Genomic DNA, 20,724 nt, shown 5'->3' on the forward strand with positions numbered 1-20,724 from the left:
ATAAAATAGCAAATGAAATGTAGCATTGAGTGTAAAATTTCAGTAATTTTCTATCCAATTGCACTCCTGTATAAACAATCCTTTTTTCTCTCTAAATATATAATTTCTATAAAATAAGCAGATGCTTTATTGTATCACATCCAGTTTTATCGTTTTTAATCAAAAAACTTGTTACAAGTTTCTAGATAATGTGACAGCAATTCAAGAGATGAAGACTTTTAAATGTCTCAGAGTAACAGCAGTTAGAATCCTAGTTTTTGTGTACTTGGGCCTTTTGCACATGTAGAGCTAATTAAACAAGGGAGACTGGCCTTTGATATATAGCAAAAAATATCCTTGTGTACCCTGAGAGGAAGTCAGCACGATGTACTTTGGATGTCATCTGGTATATAGGCGGTCAGCTACATAATGTGCAGAAGACAATGTTTTTTATTAAAATAATTTCAAGTTGAAAAGTTCTTTAAGAAACCCTCAAAAATCCAACCCAAACAATATAAGCCTGCCTCAATGCTATAAACTAACCAAACAAAAAAACTGGACCAAAAGCTCTTTTGAAATTATTTTTAGATGTCACTTTCACTTTCTCTTCTTAAGTCAACCTTTTTTTTTTTTTTTTTAATCTGCAGATGTTGTCTAAAACTTCTAGTAAATCACAGGCTGTGTTTTTTTGGTGTGGGGTTGGTTTTTTTTTTTTCCATCCTGACTGCAAATGTCTCAACAGTAGGCTCAGCACAAAGGATTGTATACCTAAAATTAATATAATTTTGTATGAAGGTTATGGAGTGCATAAAGATGGGACAAAAATGCAAGAGACATGCATAGAGGAATTGCGCATCAGATTTAATGAAGCACTTCTTGTCTGAAGTTTTTCAAGGGAATGATGGATTAAGCTTTCAGACAACCTACCGGTTAGTGGAAATTATTATTGCACTGTTTTTTCTTCCCCCCTGTATACTGAACAAACTGAGGTATTGATATAAAAGACAGAGTAGGGATATAGTTCAGAGGTGCTGATTTTGGGTTAGGTATCAGTCCCTAGAGTATCATTTGTTGTCATGGTATCTGGTTTTATATCTGAACTTCCACGTACAGTTCCAAAGTATCGAGACCTAAATCTATTGTAGAAATGTGTTCTTTAGTTCATGTATGTCTCTGCTTACTTATGTGTTAAGCACAGGTATTGTGTGAAGAGAAACGATGAAAACAGCATTGTTTTTAAAAATGGAAATTTAAGGGGTAGAGGAACTTTTTGATTATTTTTTCAGAATGCTCGTAGTTAAGTTTATAAAAAGGACCGTAGATATCTATATTCTTAAGAGTAGATGTGACTTCCCAAAATGCATTTTCTATTGGCACATGTTAAAACATTTACTGCATTTTTAATCTAAGATATTGAGTTTGTTTCTGATGTTATGGTGTGATTTCCCTTTTTGTTTTGCACATGTCAACATCTGAAGGCAACAGGAAAGCTGAGAAATCTCTATCTGTGAATATGAAATTGCTAAGGAAGATAAAAATTTTCTACTTTGATTCAAAGGTTGCTTTTTTTTTGGGGGTGATGAAGCAAAATGCTCAGGTAATTTAAAGCTGGGTGGGTCTTGGAAGTGCAGTGAGTTTGCTGCAGTGTATTCTTGACAATTAAATCCATGAGGATGCATGAAGCTCATCAATACCAGCTGGTGTAGATGAGCAGAGGGATTCAAAAGCCGTAATCACTGTGTGCACATTCTTTTTTAAGAGGGAAGGGATCTAATTAGTTAGTTTGCAGGTCCTTCAAATATATTTGGAAAGGGATCACGTGAGCACACTGAGGATGTAATGGAAGAGTCTGTTAGGCCTCTTACAGAGTGGAGAGCAGTGACAAGAGGGCTGGGATAGCAGATAATGGATATCCTAGGGCAGAGCTGATTTAAGGAACATGTTAACACATCCTAGGTGTGAGAAAACACTGGCTCCATTTACTCTTGGAATTGAAAATGGAACAAGAGAAAGTAGCATGACATTAAGAACAGATACCAGTTGCACAGGGTTTATCTTCATAATGGAGTCGATTGGAATGTTTTTCATTATTAAACATACTTTTAGCTGAGCAGTATGCTGGGACATATGGCATTTCACTGTGAAACAAAATTCAAACCAATTTGCATTAAAACACTCCTAAGGATGTTTGAACTGAAACATTTTTTATATCTATTAAGACACTTGTTAGTGTCTAGATACATAAGCTGTGCAGTAAACTTTGCAAATCTTCAAAGAATTCTAGTAGCACATCTAGTGAATGGCACTGAAGAATTACCAGTGTTATGGTGCTCAATAGTTTATAAAAACACATGGAGGGGGAACCTATTTAAATGATTATTGAAATGAATGCTGATGGTTTAGCAACTATACAAATATCTCAAATTTTTTCCCTTTTCTATTTTTGCAAGACTTCACCTGCACAAAATCTCTTATCTTTCTGAAAAATATATACACACTAGTGAGAGTATAAACACATCATTACACTTTCATGGCAGATAAGCTTGCTCTGTTGGAGTGTAAACTCATTTTTCTTTAGGTGACCTTTAAATAGTGCTGTGCTATTGGATGGGATTTAAATCAATAATTTTGTCAAAACAAAATACAGTGTTGGGGTTTTTTCTTTGTCATTTAACCAGTTCTTTAAACTATCAAGGAATAGCGGATATCCATATGTTATACTCCATGGAAAAAACCTTTCACATAACTAATTTTAAAATTCACATAACTAAATTTAAAAATTTAAAATTCACATAACTAATTTAAAAAAAATGCCATTTTTCTCAGTTGCTGATAGTTTTTGTTTTATTTTGAAAAATGTTCAAACAGCAGGGTAACATACAGTGTTACTATAATTAGTGACTTAATGCCTTTCCTGCATTCACATTGTAAAACAACAGTGTCCCAGGTGTGAGAAGGTTAAAATGAGAAGTACCCAGTAGTTATGAAGCAGCAATAATGAGTTTCCTTCTACTTACCATGGATTTGTGTGATATACAACTTGCAATTAAGCATGGCTTGGTGATTCAGTGATTAATGTATATACGACTCCTAAAGGAGCAGCACAGGCCTCCCGTCACATCCTTCATGATGTTTACAGCTGGGTACCTATTAACAGGAAGATGGAAAGGGCCATTTACAATTCAGTAACCTTTATGACAGTGAACTCTTTAATCAGCATTTTATTTCCTTTGTAACACTTTAGTCATCTACAAATGTCAGAATAAAATAGGGCTATGAAATATTTAGGATCGGCATGTGGAAATTGACTTCCTTGATTTAAGCTGCTGTGTCTTTTCATTTTGTTGTTTTGGGAGCTTTTACTTTTATTGAAAGACAATTTATAACTAAATGCTCCCAATAGTGACTGGTATTAGGGCTGGAAAGATTACAGAAATCTGTGTTCTTGTTCTGTAAAATGTTGATGGTAGCTGTGTTGGGTAATAATTTATTCAAATAAAAACCTTAGGAGTGGGGTTCACTTTTCAGAATATTGTTTCTGTACAAATATAGTGAACTCAGTGAGTTTATGACAAAATATCCCAGTGTACTCATAGAAGTAATTAGGCTTAAAGTATATCCTAAAATAAGTTGTCACTTATGTGTACCTGTGTCTATGAAATATGCAAAGTGTTTTATTATTTTTGTCAAGTGAATCTGGGGCTCTCCAACTTCCATAGCAATTGTCTTATGCTTTGTCTGATGAAAATCATCACTCTCTATCACCAGGAAGAAATATTGTCCCTGCCTCAGTGCACTGCAGAGAAAATACAAATCCTTCTAACCAAGTATTTTTGTTCATACATATGTATGCAGTTTGTGTATAGGCTATAAATTAGTGTTTATCAAAATCGTGACATATTATTTAATTCTTGATATCTACAGTATTTAAAGTATGAATTAAACATTTTCCAATTGGTAACACAACAACTTTAGAATCGTCAAGCTGGAAGGGGCTTCCTCTGTTGGAAGGGCAGTGCTTTGTCCTCCTGGGTATATTGGGAACTTTTGACCTAGTCCTGAACTGTATTTAAACTGTAATTAAACCATTGCAATAATGCTTCTTGGGTTTCCAGTGTTAAGCCCAGCAGAGTTTCACTTCAGCTGCCTGCTGCTATGTTGTAAAATACTGACCCAGGTGCCTGGAGCTGTGCTTAAGAGGTTATTTGTAATTTTGTGTCACAGCTGCAGATTGGTAACGATGAAGGTAACTTCCTGTTTTGCAGGTGTTAATAAGGTTGATTGCATTTGGGAGATCCAGATTTCATCTGCTTCTCTGTGTGCAGGAGTTATGTACTGGCCAAAGTTATCTGCTTTATCTGCTACCTATTATATTGGTTATGGTTTTGTATGTTATGGTTTATTTTAAAAAGAAATTAAAGGAAAGGCCTTAGAAATATCAAAGATCTGAATGACTTAGAGAGGACAGTAATGACCACAATGTAGAATGCAGACCTTTTCTCACTGAAACTTGGTGCTTGGAGAAAGTGTTTGATCATAGAAGAAGGACTTGTGAACCCCAAAACTTAACTCTTGTCCATGGAATCTATTCATCTAGGAACAGACATTATCTCTAATAAGAAGCCTTATCCCTCAATTGTACATTCAAACTCTAGAATCAAGTTATTCAAGCTATAAATGTTTGGGATTTATGTGCTTTGCAGTTAAAAGCTGTGTCGCTATTTCTCAGTTAGCAACATTTTGTTTGGTCCTTTTACTTTCGAACCTCTTGGAGTTGCAGGAACTTGTAGATGTAATTATGAAACATGCTGTTGTTCAGGCCTGGTTTATCTATCATGATCATTCTTTCTTAACCTCAGTACATTTAGGTAACATGGACAATAAGCCATGGACATCGCTACATAAATAAGATATGGACTAAACTATTTATTGTCCATTTATCCTTGGCTAGCCTATTAAGTAGAAATGTATCTAAAAAATTCAAAAAAAGTTGGCAGTGATAAGAGAAAAGATACAAAGTAGTTCCTGGTCATTATCATCAAGGACGGTGCCTCATTCAACACCTGATTGTCAATGTAAGCTCATATTTTTTGATGTGTTTTTGATGACGTTTTAGTGCCCTGACATACCTTGTAGCACACTACTTGCTGTATTGACCAGATTTTGTTGAGGGATGTTACTTTAAAAATGTAGTAAAGAGTGAGCAAGGGATTTAAGTTAATAGTTAGTGTTTGTAGGTGGCAACAGTGAGCCTGAGAACTGGCATGGGTTGATTCAGTGTTGTCTGTATTGCTTGAAAATACAATTGCAAGTTTAAATGAGTAGGAAAAAAGACATGAAGTGGACACAGTGTTCTCTCTTGTTATGAGTATTCCAAAAAGAAATATGTTTATCCTAACTTTAACGTTCTATCAGATTCTACAGAAAAATCTATGTTTCATGTGAAGAAGAAAACCTGTGTCACATTTGATGGTAGTCTCAAGACAGCTTGTATGCTCAAGACAGTTGTATCCTTGTATGCATCTAGAATTGGTGGGCCAGCTAAGGTAAATGAAACCCCTCTGCAGTATTAGTTCTGTTACTGATTTTTTTTTTTTTTTTGGGTGGTATCTTTTGCATGGGTAGCTCAATGATATCCCAAATGCTAAAAGCATTCTAAGAAGGTAAATACTGGGAAAAAATATTAAAAAGGGAGAACTAGGGATTATTTTTTTTAAGATTGAGTGTTTGCCTTTGAGGGGGACAGTGTGGAGGGAATGGGGCAGGGGTTTTGCTGCCTGACAACCCACTTTGATTATACAGCTATTCTACTTGGGGATAAGGGAGGGAGCAAACAAACATGGGCAGAAGTGCCCCAGTGTGTAATTGGAAAACAGAAACTCTGGGACTTAATTCTACCAGTTTCAACTGACTGGGGCCTTGACTTGAGAGGCTTGGGGTTTTTGCAGGTCTCTTGCAGTTTCACAGCTGTGAAATGTTGCTATCCTTTTGCTGGGATTATTTAAATATTTATCCTTCCTTGCTACTTGACCTTTCCTGCTTGGTTTTAGTTCCTGTGGCCAGCTTGCTTTGTGTTTCATGAGCTCAGTAAACCGTGGCCTTCAATTCCCTTGTTCTAGTATTTTCACTTAAGACCAGGAGTGATGAGCAAAAGGTTTCAGGCTCAATCCTTGAGCAAAGGGCCGCTGTGACAGGGATTATTATTTATTTGTCATCTTGGATGTAATAAGCTGTAGGTACAGCATCGAGAGCCCTTGATTTATTGCGCTGTCGACTGCCACTAGCAGGACGTCTGCTGTACCATGCAGGATGAATACCACACTGTCAGCTCTGTCGATCTGTCTCTGCCATTGCGCTCTCTCTCATAACACATTCCCATTTCATGCCAGAATACATAAACAATCTTTCATTATTTTGATGCCTTTTTCATATTTGTTCTTTACAGAACATAAAGTTTGAATTTATGGGTTTCCTTTACATTATTTCAACACACTCCACCATTTTCCGGGTTTGTGGTTTAACTCTCAGAAATTGGCTGCCAGGTGATTTAGTTATTTTGGCTTTCTAGTTTTATGGTTATTTAATATCACAGTGCCAGATACTGAGAAAACGTAGTGTATAGCAGGTATGGGATTTGCAGTCAGACTCTGTCATCAGCAAAACATGGCCATGGGGACACAATGTGGAAATTAAAAACTAGGCATGCAGAGCAGGAAATACTCCCTCCAACCTTCATTTTTAATTTATTTAAATACTTTCCCAAAATATTTTTCCTTAGATGCTGTTACAAATGTAATGGAAACCTGTTTAATTGGAAAAGAACATGTGAGTAGTGAGCAAGCCATTTCCCTTGAATAATTGCAATTAAGGGAATTTCTAACTTGTTGGCAGAAACATTGCTCTGATTTTTATCCTATATTTTGTTATAGGTGGGGGAAGGGGAGGAAATAATGTCCAGAAATTTGTCTGATTTGTACTATGTATTCTTCATATTTTACAGTGATCCACATCTGTTTATATCCTCTAATTTTGTTTACCTAAGGGTTTTTTTCCTTTAAAACTCTGAGGCATATTATTCATCAAACTCTAAGGAACTGAAAGTCATTGCTTGAATGAGTGAGCTTAAATATCACTATAAATACAGCAAGTCAAATATGAATATATGTCAAAATAGTTAAAAATGTGTTATAAAAAAGGCTTATGAGTAGTATTAAAAAAATTATTGCAAACTGTGCAGAGCATGAACCAGAAAATGTAAAGTGTTCCTGCCAATGTAGCATGCATACATAACTTTGGTTTGTGAGCAGCCTTTCCTTCCATGGTGCAGAATTGCACAGTAAAGCCTTTAGGAAGGGCGTGAGGGGCAAGAAGGTGCCACCTAACCTGTTCTGTTAGTGTGCAGCAGAGGAGGCTCTGCTCTGACTGGGGCTTTAGGTGCCACAAATGAGTGACCGCGATCAGTCATGGTCCTTCAAGTCACTCGTGTGTGCAAACATTTTCAAGGCAGTAGGGCATAATTATTTTGTGAAATTGTCCTGTGTTTTCTCATCAAGACATATTAAGGTCTGATAAAGACCTGTTCATTGCTGTGTTTGTGTGCAAAGGTTGCAAAGTTTTTGTGTTCAAGTAGCAGGTGAATAATCACTTTTAATTTTCTTCTATTGAATAAAGTAGGGCTGCCTTTCTGTCTTCAGTGAAAACATCTGAGTGTTTTTCCCCTAAAAGGAGAGAAAAAGCATGGCTTTGCCACTGAAACTATATCTGGTAAAAAGAAACTTGTTTTAATTGGCTGTGAAAATAGGCATATTTCTCTAGGATGTTAACAAATCTGGATTTCACTGTATGAAAGCAAGATAATAATTGTCAGTTCTTCCTCCTCAGTGCAGCCTACATTAGGACAGCTGGGAATATGCATAGCTCATGTTACATAGCAAAGATTTGTTCTAGCTGCAAAGAAACCAGAGTTAATTAATATGAGAAATTTGTTTTGTGTCCGGGGTAAAAAAGGCAGTGCAGGTTGGTGTTGTCAGCAAAAGCTGCTTGTCACTTTGACCTGCTCTGTTAAGTGTTTGATGTGTTTTCTCAGAGTAATCTGTGAATAACATTACACCCAACCAGCAGAGAAGCAGAGGGAGCGATAGCAGAATTAATATCTGGAAGCGTTGATAATTATATATCAGAATCTAATTTTTAGCACAGAGAATGTGTTAATGACAGAGAAGAAAACAAAAACCACTAGCTTCTCCCAGCAGGATCCAAAGTGTCATTTATTATTTCTCAGCTGGATATCTATCAAGTTTATGGGTTAATTTTTCTGTAGACTGTTATTTATGGGTTTTTGTTTGTTTTCAGCCATCATTACTAACAATACGGTTAATAGCAATCATTTGTTATCCGGCACCAGCGGTGATGCTTCAGATGCGAGCAGTGAACTGAGAATACTCATTTGGTAGCTGAATAAGGCTTTGACAGGGCCCATTTATAACAAGCTCATTCCATAATGTCCAGCCTATTAATAAAATTTTGTTGCTGTCTAATTAGAGATGTCTGATGTGTATAGTAGCACAGCAAAGAAGACTTTCTTCTGCTGCTTTTCAGTTCTACTGTATCATACCTGAAACATATGTGAGACCAGTGGTTCAGGGAATAAAAGTGGGGTGTTCTGGGGTTCTCTCTTTCCTAGTAAGTGCAGTGAAATACAGGTTGTTGGCAGGAAGGCCCAGGTTGCATATACATGCATGCTGAGGGAAGGTCTTTTTATTTTCATTAGTTAAGACCACTATCAAGTCTCTCTGGTTTTTTTTTTCTTTTGTGTGTTTTCTTTTATTGGCTTAATGTTAGAATTTTATCTTAACATAACTAATAAGCTAAAAGTATACATTTAATTATGATATTATAGATATATTTTACATGCAGACAGAATGTGATTCTTGGGTGTGTCAGTATATCTCTGAGGAAAGAACAGTTTGATCCCTGAGGGAAGGAGTTTGATGAGAGAAAAAAGCCTGGGCCTGATCATTAGATTTCTTTTTTTCTTCCTTCTCTGTCTTTGAGGCGTGAGGAATCAGCAGGATTTACTCAACTCAGCAGTAAGAGGATAGTTAGTAGTATAACCAGGATGGAAAGCAGAGCCTTTTGTAGCCCAGCAAATCCCAGAATATTTGGAGTGCTTTGTACAGCTCATAGAGCAATCCCACATTTAGGCTGATAGGATCTTCCATCCAGACTTGCTAAAATATTTCTTTAGTGGTGAACTAAACAGTGTGTTCACAAAGTTGTTGTGAGTGAGCAGTTTGTAAACTGAAACACAATTAGGCAAAAAGATTAACACCAGGATACAGAAGTTATTTGTGGGAAGGTTTTAGTTCCTTAGTGAGTGATTTCATGCAAGTGATTTCTGTTCCTGGAATGACCTGTCAGAAACATTCTTGTTCTATTTTGTTTTTACAGGTAGAGTCAAGTATATGATAATGATGAAAATGAGTTAATTTTCATTTCATAAAATGCTTTTGCTCATGTAACTGCTGATTTAGTGATAACATATACTCTTCAACCTTGCCTCTACTTTGCAGTGTAGAAATGGAATGTTTGAAGAATGTCATTTGTAGCTAATGCTGACGTGATTGTATTACTTTTTCTTTTAAGAAGCAGCACCATGTTTTTGCAAGTACCTAGATTCTAATTAAAAGAAAAATATTAATAGTAGTTATTTTATGCTAAGCATATTGCACTGCTGAACTGAGAAAAAGGAACGGGAAAAACACAGTGATTTAATATAATTTCATTGCTAGGTAACAATTTGTTTCTTTAGTCATCTTTTATGTTTTTCCAGTTGAAATTTAAATCTTTGTAAATTACCTTTCGAATAAAGCCACATCTGGTTTTGGTGTGTTATTTTCCCTGAACGTTGCTTCTAAGACAGCATATTTTATGCAGGAAAATTGTATGGGATTTTAAGTTAAAGTTGCCATGAAACTGCTGCATGGATTTCAGCTGGTAAAGAATCTCTGTATGCTGGCGAGGTGTTTTTTTTCTCCTAAACTGCTCCTGACGTAGAGCTTATCAACCCTTAATTAGTGATACATTTTCTCCTTGTGATTTCTATTGATGTTTTGTAGAGCTGAAGATGAATTGAGCCTCAACCTGACTAGAGTACGAATTGTTTTAGAAAATTCAGCGAACATCTCTCTCTCTCCCCTCCTCTGTCTGTCTGTCTCTTTCTCTGTTCCTCCCGATAGGAAAGGTGAAAAGCTGCACGATAGAAATCAGGTTCAGTATTAGTGGTTTTGCTTGCCTGTGCAATAGAAAACGACAAGCGGCAGGGCCTCAGTCAGCAGATCAGGGAGACGCAGATGGGAGGCGAAAAGCTCCCTCGTGGCAGCAGCCCTGCTTGGATGTGATTGTGAGAGCCAGGATGAAGTCAGCACTGACAAAGTGTGTGGATTGATGGATGGACAAAGCTGGGAACTGGATGTGAGAATGGATGAGGGCAGAGGGGGAATTTAACACAGACAAACAGAATGAAAGACAGAGAGGAATTGCCTGCTAAAGTATTCCAGCACTCAGAGCCCACAGCAATTTACTTACTGCTAACCGAACACAGGAGGATTCTTTGCATCTTTGCAGATTTTCCTAAAATATATGAAGAAACCAAGCAGGAGAAGGAGCTAACAAATTCCTGTTAGTGCCTTTTATTGCCATCTCTTTCTCCTTTTCTCAAGATTCACTCACACTCAGTTAATTCAAACTGGGCACTTGATTATTTTCAATAAGTTCACACAGTATGCTAGAGAAAAATAAATTTTCTTTCCACAGCTGTTATTTTAATGTTTCCACTAAATTTACTTTAATCAGTTATTGTTGCTTTTGCTATCGTGAATAAAAATATTTATTTCTCTTACAAACTGTGCTCCTGCTAGAGGCAGGCTTTTGGATACTGCATTCAGATGCATAGTAATAATAAGCCCATTATGTGCATTTTATTTTACAGAAGAAAAATCAGTTGCTTTCCCTCTCATGTAGCTTCTTGGTGCTACAGTATTATTGTCCGTTTTTTAAGGGAAACAGACCTGTAGCTTTGGATGACTACCAGGTTTTATTTATATGAGAGGATCACAAAGTGTGTTTTTGTTATTTATCTGCTTATATAGAAACAGAAAAAAATAGGAATTACTGTACTGGAGCAAATCAGTAGGTCTTAATTTTAACCACTGCTTTAGTTTGAGAAATCAAATTCAGTTTCAGCGCAGAATGCAAATAGAAATGAAGGTTTATATAGAGCACACTGGGCAAAATACCTTCTGGCAACATTGGGTGGTTGTGTTGGAATCCCTTGGATTCACACAGACACTTTGAAGAACGTGGTTTAGCCCAAGCTGTTACTTCTCCTTCCACTCAGCAGATTATGGAAAACCAGAATGCACTGTGCTAACAAGACATTTCCATGTAGTGCCCTGATGTGCTTTCAACTGGAGAAAAATGCAATTCATCAGAGTAAAGAGAAACTGTTCCTCAGTTGCTAGCTTCAGTAGGATGTGGGAAACAGCTATTTACATAGTAATATAATGTGTTTAATTGAATTTTAAGAAAGGCAATTTAGTCTTATGCATGTAGATGTATAAATTGCTATGAAGATAATTACAGTATAGTGTTTTTACTGATGAGCTTTCCAGAGTGTCACATAACCTTCTTTAAACTGGAAAACTTGTCTTGACTAATAGAGTCTCTATACAACTCCAGAGAATTATTTTGGGCTTGGAAAGATCCATAGAAATTCACACTGTAAAATATATTGGCTAATCTGTTTTTGAATCCTGGTCATCTACATTGGTTTCAGGATGTGGACACTGAATGCATTCAGATTGCCTTTTGAAGGTATGGGAATTGCTGGTGTGAGCTATTTCTATCATCTGCTGCTCTGCTCTGTGGGCTCTCTTTGAGATTTGGGGAGAATCAGTAGAATAATTCTGGTCATTCTGATGGAAGAAAGAGATTTTATGTAGCCCTTATGCAGTGTATACTTACAAATTCCTATCTTGAAGGAGAGGATGCAACTGGATCATCTGTCTTTTAGAGCTTTTTGGTTAGGAAAGGTATGATTATGAAATATGACAAATACTATTCATAGTGTAAGTAGTAACTGGTTTTTTAGGGAATAAGAGATTTTGATTTAGATTACATAGTTTGCATTTCCTCTGTTTTTAAAAGTAATTTAGCTAACATCAGGAGGTGATTTGCTGCATCCTCTGTTCTTGCAATCAGGCAGTGCTGTGGAAAGTTACCCTGGGAAAGGGGATTTAATCTTGTTTTGGTGTGAAATGGAGTTCTATGGGAGAAAAACCAAAACTGCTCATCTGCAATTTGTCCACTTATGATCTTCCATTTTCTTATTTTTTTTTAATTGAGAATAAAAGTGAAAACTAAGATCCTGTAGTTCCATGGCATGTGCCCTGGCTGTTTAGATATATGATGCATTTATTTATAGAAATATTTTAACTATAAACAAAAATAGCATTCCTACTATTCTGAGTAAGTTCTTTTGGGAGTGTGTTATGTCAAATATTACTGTACATACAACTATATTCAGCCCTGATATAAGCCCCTCGTGTCTTGTCAGGAGTAGTCCCTGGAGTCTATATATGAGAACAGTAATTAATTTTGTGGTTTACATTTCTGATAAGTGTATAAATAACAAGTGCTGTCATTCATTTACATAGGTAAGTGTGATTAGAGCCCTGTCCTCAGTGTAACTATGTTTTTGAGAGGCTACTTGAGTTATTTCACTGAGATGGATTTTATGATGTGTCTTTAATGTGGGTTGAAGAATCAGTAATTTCTTTGTTGAACATGGATGCATATAACATGTCTGACATTTGCAGCAAAATTTCGGCCTCTTTCACATTTTGCATTATTTTTCTGTATTTCGGCAAAGACAGATTTTTTTTTTTTGGTCAGAGTTACCAAACCAGAAGTACCAGAGTTACTTCTTCTTTGGTGAGAAGTCCTACATGGAGTTGTGTTGGCCCTGCATTCACTCAACTCTTCAGTCATCTTTTTTGTAGTCATTTAGCATTAACTGCTAAACTAATTAACTAAAGGGATGCCAAGAAAAATGTCCATTTCTTTTATAAAAAATGGTAATGTGGCAGTTTGAGAATAAGTACTGAAATCCTTTGTTGCTATTATACAAACATGTTAAGTACATCTTAATAAACTTTTCTTTAGTAAAATCATTATAGTCCTGGAAAATTGGTGTAGTGATGTGCTGTGGTCATTCACAGGCAATGTGAAAAGACAGCTTTATTTATTCTCCTCCATACTGTTTCATAGAATTTCCATGCCAGGTACTAAAGTACATGGGTGATTTGGGCATCTACAAAATAGGCTTTTGGATGGAAATTGAAAGACTTTTGGTGTTTGACTGCCTTTTTGACAAATCTGTAGCTATTTTGTTGGTAAATCATTAATTCTTCACCATGTTAGTTCCTGATTTACAATAATGAAATACCACTTTTCTTTCTGAGGAGGAATTTACACATGGCCAAATCACTTGGCTTTGTTAACATGCTGCAAATCATCCCTTGCAGGTAATGCATTACTTTCAGGCCTGAGCTTCTGGGTGTGCACTCATTCATAATTGTTACATATATGAATTCCGAGAGACTGCTTTGTTACTGTGGCTGAAGTGGCATTTATGCCCCAGGTTTGATATTTCAATTAAAGTATAAGAAAGGGGAAAAAGAAAGAGGCATGCTAGTACTTGATAGCAGTGATAATTTCCATGTTATATGTTGGAAATTTTTTATCATCTTGTTGATTTAAAAAAAAAAACCTTCAGGCACTGCAAATGACTAGAGGCAAATGATTCCCTTTTTATTGAAATTTTTACATTTATTATTAATCCAGTCTGATGGCCTTTACTGCTTGCCTTAATTTTTATAAACAGTAATGTCAGTAACATATTTCCTCCATGTATGAAGAAAGCAGAACTGTTTATAATAAATCTTAGTGTGGTATGTGTGCTATCATTTCCTTCATTTGACCTTGGTGGAGCAGGCTGATGGGGCAGTGAAAAGTATGATATGAAAAATGAGTGAACAGAGCGAGGTGAGCAGTGAATCAGTCTTGTGTGTGATTAGCTGTGAAAATCTCACAAACATGACTCTGAGTCACTTTTCTTCTCTTTCCTTGCCTGTTTCTCTCAAAGGTGTTTCTTTTCTGTGTGTATTAATCATTTAGAAGTTAACTAACAGAACAGAGGCTCTGTTTTAATACTAGTTGTGGGTTAGTGGTTTTAGGTGATGAGGACAACGGGAAGTGCAGCATGTCTGAGGATTCACTATAGAAAAATCACGGTCCATTTAAATTTGTATAGATCTGTTGCTAAACAGTAGTAGTAGTCATTGCATCTCGTTTAGGGATGTGAATGTGGCACTGATTCCAACCTGGTACTGTAAACCTGCAATTATAACTGTAGATTCAGTGACTTATCATTGAGATCTTATTTGGCCATGTCAAATACTGTAAAAATAGAAGTCCATTACAATTAAAGAAATCTCGTTTGAGATATGCATATAGGCTACACAAGTCTTTGACTTACTGGAATACATTTTTAGTTTGTTCTTTCCATGTTGCTTTTTCTGGGTTGTGTGTTTAAAATCCCCCTGTGTGAGTGGTCATTATTAATTTTCTAAACTAGAACAAAGATGAATTTAAATTTGGGAGTCACCTTGTCTATGTAAAAATTGTAGACCTTCAAAGAAGGCTTACAAAGATTGTCTATGTTGATGAATACTGTACAGTCTCTGTTATTGCAGCAGTTTCAAACTGACAGATACCTTGACAAAACAATATTGTAAGATACCTAGGAATTTTTCTGTGTGTAAAGCCATGTGATAAATTTTTGTATATGTAGATGGGTTCACTTCTAATTTTTGTTTTGTTTGAAACTTGGAAAATTAGTGGTTTTTTTCAGGTTTGACATTGGACTCAGTTCAGCTTTGTACCTTTTTGTATCACCATGGCAAGATCAGTTGGACTGCTTTGCTGGTGCAGGGGCAGTTCCTTTTTGTCTGAGGACTGTCAGCTCTGACTGCCCTAAGGATTCTTTCTTGAGCACACAACTGTAGCTGGTGTTCATGACTGTTCCAGGTGAGGGGACCACCATGCTTCTCTCTGACAGTCCTGGAGCAGGTATTGGAGACCCTCTGAACAAATGCTTGCTTAAAGGTGCTTTCCTCTGCCTGACTCTGCCAGCTGGGGGTTGGGATTCTTGAGGGGTCTCAGGAGTCTCTGTTGCTTCCTCCTGGAGATGTGATAGTAGGGCAAGTAAAGAAGGCTTTGATTCACAAGTGTTTGAAAACAAACATGCCTGTTACTCCGAGTGTTATACGTATGCTTGTGGGATTATTTTTCCTTTCCAGGCATTTCACTCTCTACATGAATTTTATTACTGAAATTTAAAAATCATTTCCCATTTAAAAATTAACGCCAGTTTAGAACAAGTGCATGCTCTGAACCCATCTCTCTCCTGGATTCTGAGTAGTTACAAACTAGCATATTTACCAGACTGCACGAGTGTTCCTCCTCCCCTAGTGATGACACTGGGGAAGGTGCCAGTGTCATTCAGGTGTGTGTTATCCTCTTTATGGAGCTGCTTACACATTAAACTATCAAAAGTACTCCTGACAATGTAAGGTGTGTTTTGGGCTTTCAAGTAGGCGAGGCTAAAAGCACCTTTCTTTCCATGGATTTTGGGTAGTTTTTGAAACATGGTGATCCATACCTAAACAAAATCTGGTTTTGCTCTTAGGTGTAATGCCCTTTGTACAAACCATGGAGGAGATTATAATTTTATTGAGGGCATTATAAGTGATAACTGACTTGATGTTATAACATGTAGTGAGTGTTGAATCCATTTAGTGAGTAGGAATATTTGATCTTCCTAATATCCTTATACCAGAACTGTATAACTTAAAAAAAGAAATCATGCAATCTTATTAGCTTGATTGCTCTGAAAGAGATGTAGTTATATCCAGGAAACACTGTACCTCTTGAATTTCCTAAAAATGGAGGAGTTGGTAATGGAACTCTTTACCATTAAGTTTGCTGAATATATAGGAATGATCTGGAGAGCTGAGGTTTCTATAATGCTAGTAGCTGTTCCTCTGTATAACATCTTCCTTGTTTGGGTATTAATGTATGTGCTTTTTCCTATTGCAAAACAACTTTTTTTAGGTTGTGTTTATGCACAGTGAGCACGAATGCATTTTTTATATTAGCTTGAATTTCAGCCTGATGTATCACCTCATTAGCAGCTCCTGTTTTAGAAAATATTGAAAGACCTGTCTTGGGGGGTGCAGAAATTCATTTTTCAGCCATTAACCTGCATTATTAGCAGTCTCAAATAGGACCATAAGTGAAGGTATTTATAAATTATACTTTGATTGAAATATAACACTTTTTACTCTTTTGGCACAACTCAAGTGTGGTAGTGGATGTAATTTGTTATTTTCTGGTAACTCAAGTAGGTGGAAGTGTATTTGAAGAAGGGAAGGGCATTTTCACTGAGGTCCTATACTAAAAATAAAGCCCTTTTCCTTCCCTTCTCATCTTTCCCCCACCCTCTCAGCCCTCTTCCACCTAAAATCCCACTTATCCCTTGAGAAGGCTTTTTTGGCATCTCTGCTAATGAGCTGATGCTGTCAAATTCATCTTTTTTTTTTTTTTTTTAAAGATATTCAGGCACTGTTCTCCTGAGGTGAAATATAAGGGCTTTCAAACTGTATTCTTCTTGTAAAATATAACCTAGATCCTTTATGATGAAATAGGCACTTTAGAGGCACCTGGGCTTATCTTTCAGTTTTTCTGCTCAGCTCTGTTATGCACAAAGGTCTTTTTCTAGGTGACACATCATGTTGTATTCCAAAGTACACTTTCTTTTAATTTACAACTTAATTTTCAACCTAATTCAGAAGATTGATACTATAATGCTATTTGCAGAAGTATTGAAATGTCAGTAAGTTTTATTGTAGTAATAAAGAGAATTCCATATATCATGCACTCTATAGGGATCCTTGCTTTTTGCATAGATCTTCATAGCAACAACCAGTGGCTAAATGCTGGCAATCATTAATTTTTAAAGAAGACATGGTTATGATGAGTTGAGAAATTAAGACCATAGTGAAGAATGAACTTTAATTTTTGACACTTTTTGTTAGAGTCTAAGAGGAGACAGAGGTAGACTGGGGGGAGGGCAGTGAGGAGCAGGAAGAAAAAAATTGCCCAAATCCCAGGTTCCTAATACTTAAAATGCTGTCTGCTCGTAAAAGATTTCAGTCAGAGAGAGGCCATCTTCGAGCTTCTCTTAACAAATGGATATCAGTGGTCCATGAAATAATCAATGTCGATAATCCATCCTAGGGTCTGCCAATATGTTAATGGCTCTGCCGCATCGTTATTGCTACAAGGCCATAAATCATTTCTGTACCAGAATGCTTAGCAGTCGAGGACTCAAACCCCTAGCCTGGAATAAAATGCTGTCTCTTAACAATTAATGTCTAAACATTTTGCAGCTTTGTGCCTTGATTGTTTTCAGATGCTAAAAATGTAAGTAGGACAGATTGTAAATCAATAAAACAATAAGACAAAGTGTTTTAATAATAGAAAGGCTTGAAGTAAATCATAGTTCTGTGTTTATTATTGCTTCAGAGGTTATAAATAAATAGTACCAACTGGTAAAGGTTTAGTTAACAAGGAAAAATAAGTCTGGTATTGATGTTTTGGGCATACATTACATTTTCACTCCATAAGGTGAGAGAGATGGGGGTTAGCTTTATTATTTTCATTTTTAAAATGTGAGAATAGGAGCTAAGAAATATTTGTATCTTTGAATTGCCATCCAATCGGAAGGTGATTTTTTTTTTTTTATTCCCTGCTCTGGCCAGTAATATGTTAGTGATCTGGCTCTGCATCTGGAGGACACCAGCACACAGTCACTGGTACGAATGGCTGTGCTGGACTGCTGGCAATCACAAGGGGGTCTTAGAAAATAGAGTCGGACCTAGCTGATCTAACTTACATTAGTTTATGTCAATTTGGTTTGCTATTAAAGGCAATGTGTAACATGCAATGTTATGTGATTAAGTCTGTATTGTACAGACAGTTATTGGAGCCAATTGTTGCCTCTCATTCTTCGGCTGTGCGTGGGCTGAGCTTGGGCAGGTTTGTAACCCACAAACAGCAGTGAGTGTGAGCATTTCTGTGCAGAGGGAGGAGAGCTGCCCGTATCTCTGCTTCTGCTATAGCTGTGTGTTGGGACAAAGAATTATGTCCTTTCTACTCCAAGCATTAATACTGTTTTATTTGCTCGTTTTTAAGTAATGAAAGTAAAACTCAATATACAGTTGTTTAACTACAAACGTATTAATTATCATAAGTATGCTGCATTTATGTAGTATAACATTCATGGGTATCCATCAGGTGGTGAGCTGTTTTCAGTTGCAGGTAAAACTAGTATTTATAAATAAGCACTTAATGAGCTGAACACAGTTTTTCAGTGTTGATGTGTTCACATCCCAGCATCTCATTTCACACAGTACAGTTAGCTCCTTGTATGTGTGTGTGCAGTTAACACTGTATCTTTATGTTAGATAAGAATGACTAAAGAAAGGTGCATTTATTTTGAGTATTGACAAGTTTGTTAATGCTTACTTGCCAGGAATGGGATTTTGGCTGAAGTAAAGGTTTTGAAGTTAGTGTTTTCTGTGGTGATACTGATCCAACTCATGCAATAGATTTAATTTACATGATGTTTTGTTCAGGCTGGGTCGGAGCTAGTTTGTTACCTTAAACACACACACCCACCCCCTCCACCCCCACTTCCCCAACTTTGTTTAGGTGAATGCAAGGAAGAAGACTAATAACAGTGGAAATGACAAGTGAGCTCATGGATTTCTTTCTTTGAAGAGCACTGATTTGCCTAGAACTAAGCAATTGGATACGGTCATAGTTTATTTTGGTGTTCAGGATGTAAGGGCAGGAAGGAGCCAGAAAAACAGTGGCTCAGTATAGACAAAAAGACAATTAAAACTGATCTGTCTCTTACCGAAGCGGCAACATCAGCCAGGATGGAAGTAATTTATTCAAAAAATTGTCCAAATGCATAAACTGCATTGATGTATGGTATGGTGGTGGGACAGTGGAAAATGTGATAGTTGTTTCCGTTGTGTGAATTACTCAGGCAGGATGCCTTTGTGAAGTAAGGGGGTTTGTTTAATGTTCTGACAACAATTTAGATCCTGTTATGGTTATTGCAGTGTAATGCAGTAGTAAAAATTGAACATGACACACCAGCAATTTATTATTTGTGTGTTTTTTAACCTTGAGTATCAGATTGTTTGTCCAAGCATATCCTTTGATTTGCTATGAAATTTATTGTTGATAAAAACAATCAGATTTCCATTAGAAGCAAAAAATTCATTTTTTTCCCATGAACCATAGATTTAGAAAAAATTCAAGCTCGGCTGCAGGACTTATGACAGGTAGGCTTATGACATTATATGGTAATTCAGCATGAAAGAATAATTGTGACACTCTACTTGGTGCTGGAGTATAATCGTGCTGTGAGGTTCAATTCACTGAAAGGCCAAATTATCTTCAACTGCATTAGTCTGACAACCTATAATGCTTTGCAGAGGCAATTTGTAGATGTTTCACAGAATGCCAGCAAACATGGCTTACCATTATGTTCCCCATTAACAAATTTGTGTAGAGGGAAAAAAGCAACTTTTCCATTTTCTTAACTGTTTTTGAGCTCTGGCATACAATAAATGTGTACTGGGTAATAATAGTGTATGTTTTGCTATGTGGTGCTGATTTTTAAACCTGCAAGGGACGTTACAGTGTAGATTAATTTTTGAAGGGTACTTTTCCAAAAATATTTGTATTTCTTTTATGTTTGAAGAGCAGTGGCGTACCTTCTTTTGAAAGAATAACATGGAATCCAAATGAAGGTAAAAAAGCATGGCATATTTTTGCTATAAACAGTAAGCAGTAATGAGCAACTTGGAAATACTGCCATGTTGTAGCTTAGAGAGACTTGGAGTGTGTGTGTGATTTTTCTCTCTTGATCAAATGGGAGCTGTGGCTGTGAGAAAATGGCACAGCCTTGACTCTTATGTGCACATCATCCATCTCTGCCATCCTGAATTTCTGAGCAGCTGTAGAAGGGTATCTTTTGTTTGGAATTTTTGCTTCCTTTTGAATTGTTGTGTTTCCTAATTTCTCATTGAAGCTGATTTCAGTTTGGATGCTACTGTGCTACCAAAGGGTGTGGTTCAGTGCTCACGTGGCAGCTTAAGGTTCAGAATTTTGTGATCCTCCTCAGGATTTTATACCACTGCACAAGTGGATTATCTCTTCCAAGGTAGAAATGATGGAAAATGTGTATGCCTCAATGTTTATATTGGGTAGTATTTTAGTTGCTTAGAATTTGTCATCCATATCTTACAGCAGGAAGGATTCCCAAACACGAGCTATGCAGGTGTACTGAGGTACCTGATGAATCTGCAGTCTGAGGTGGTGGAACACTGACCTGTTTGGCTGCTTTACTCGTGTGCAAAATGGTCACCAGTCACTCTGTAACTCAAAGACCAATATGAATCTTTTTGTCCGTTTCCCTCAAATATAATTTAAGGAATTGGCTCAGCAGAGCTATCTTAAAAAATTATGTAAAGAAGCTGATAT

At 36.6% G+C, this 20,724-nt stretch overlaps 1 protein-coding gene across 5 annotated transcripts in view; it reads left to right on the forward strand.

The window, feature by feature from the left end:
• LRMDA (leucine rich melanocyte differentiation associated) overlaps positions 1-20,724 on the forward strand; it is a 661,880-nt gene that overhangs the window by 193,263 nt on the left and 447,893 nt on the right. The window lies entirely within an intron of this gene.

Source organism: Lichenostomus cassidix, chromosome 6, assembly GCF_008360975.1.
Source record: "Lichenostomus cassidix isolate B80296 chromosome 6, HeHo_3.0, whole genome shotgun sequence".
NCBI lineage: Eukaryota > Metazoa > Chordata > Aves > Passeriformes > Meliphagidae > Lichenostomus > Lichenostomus cassidix.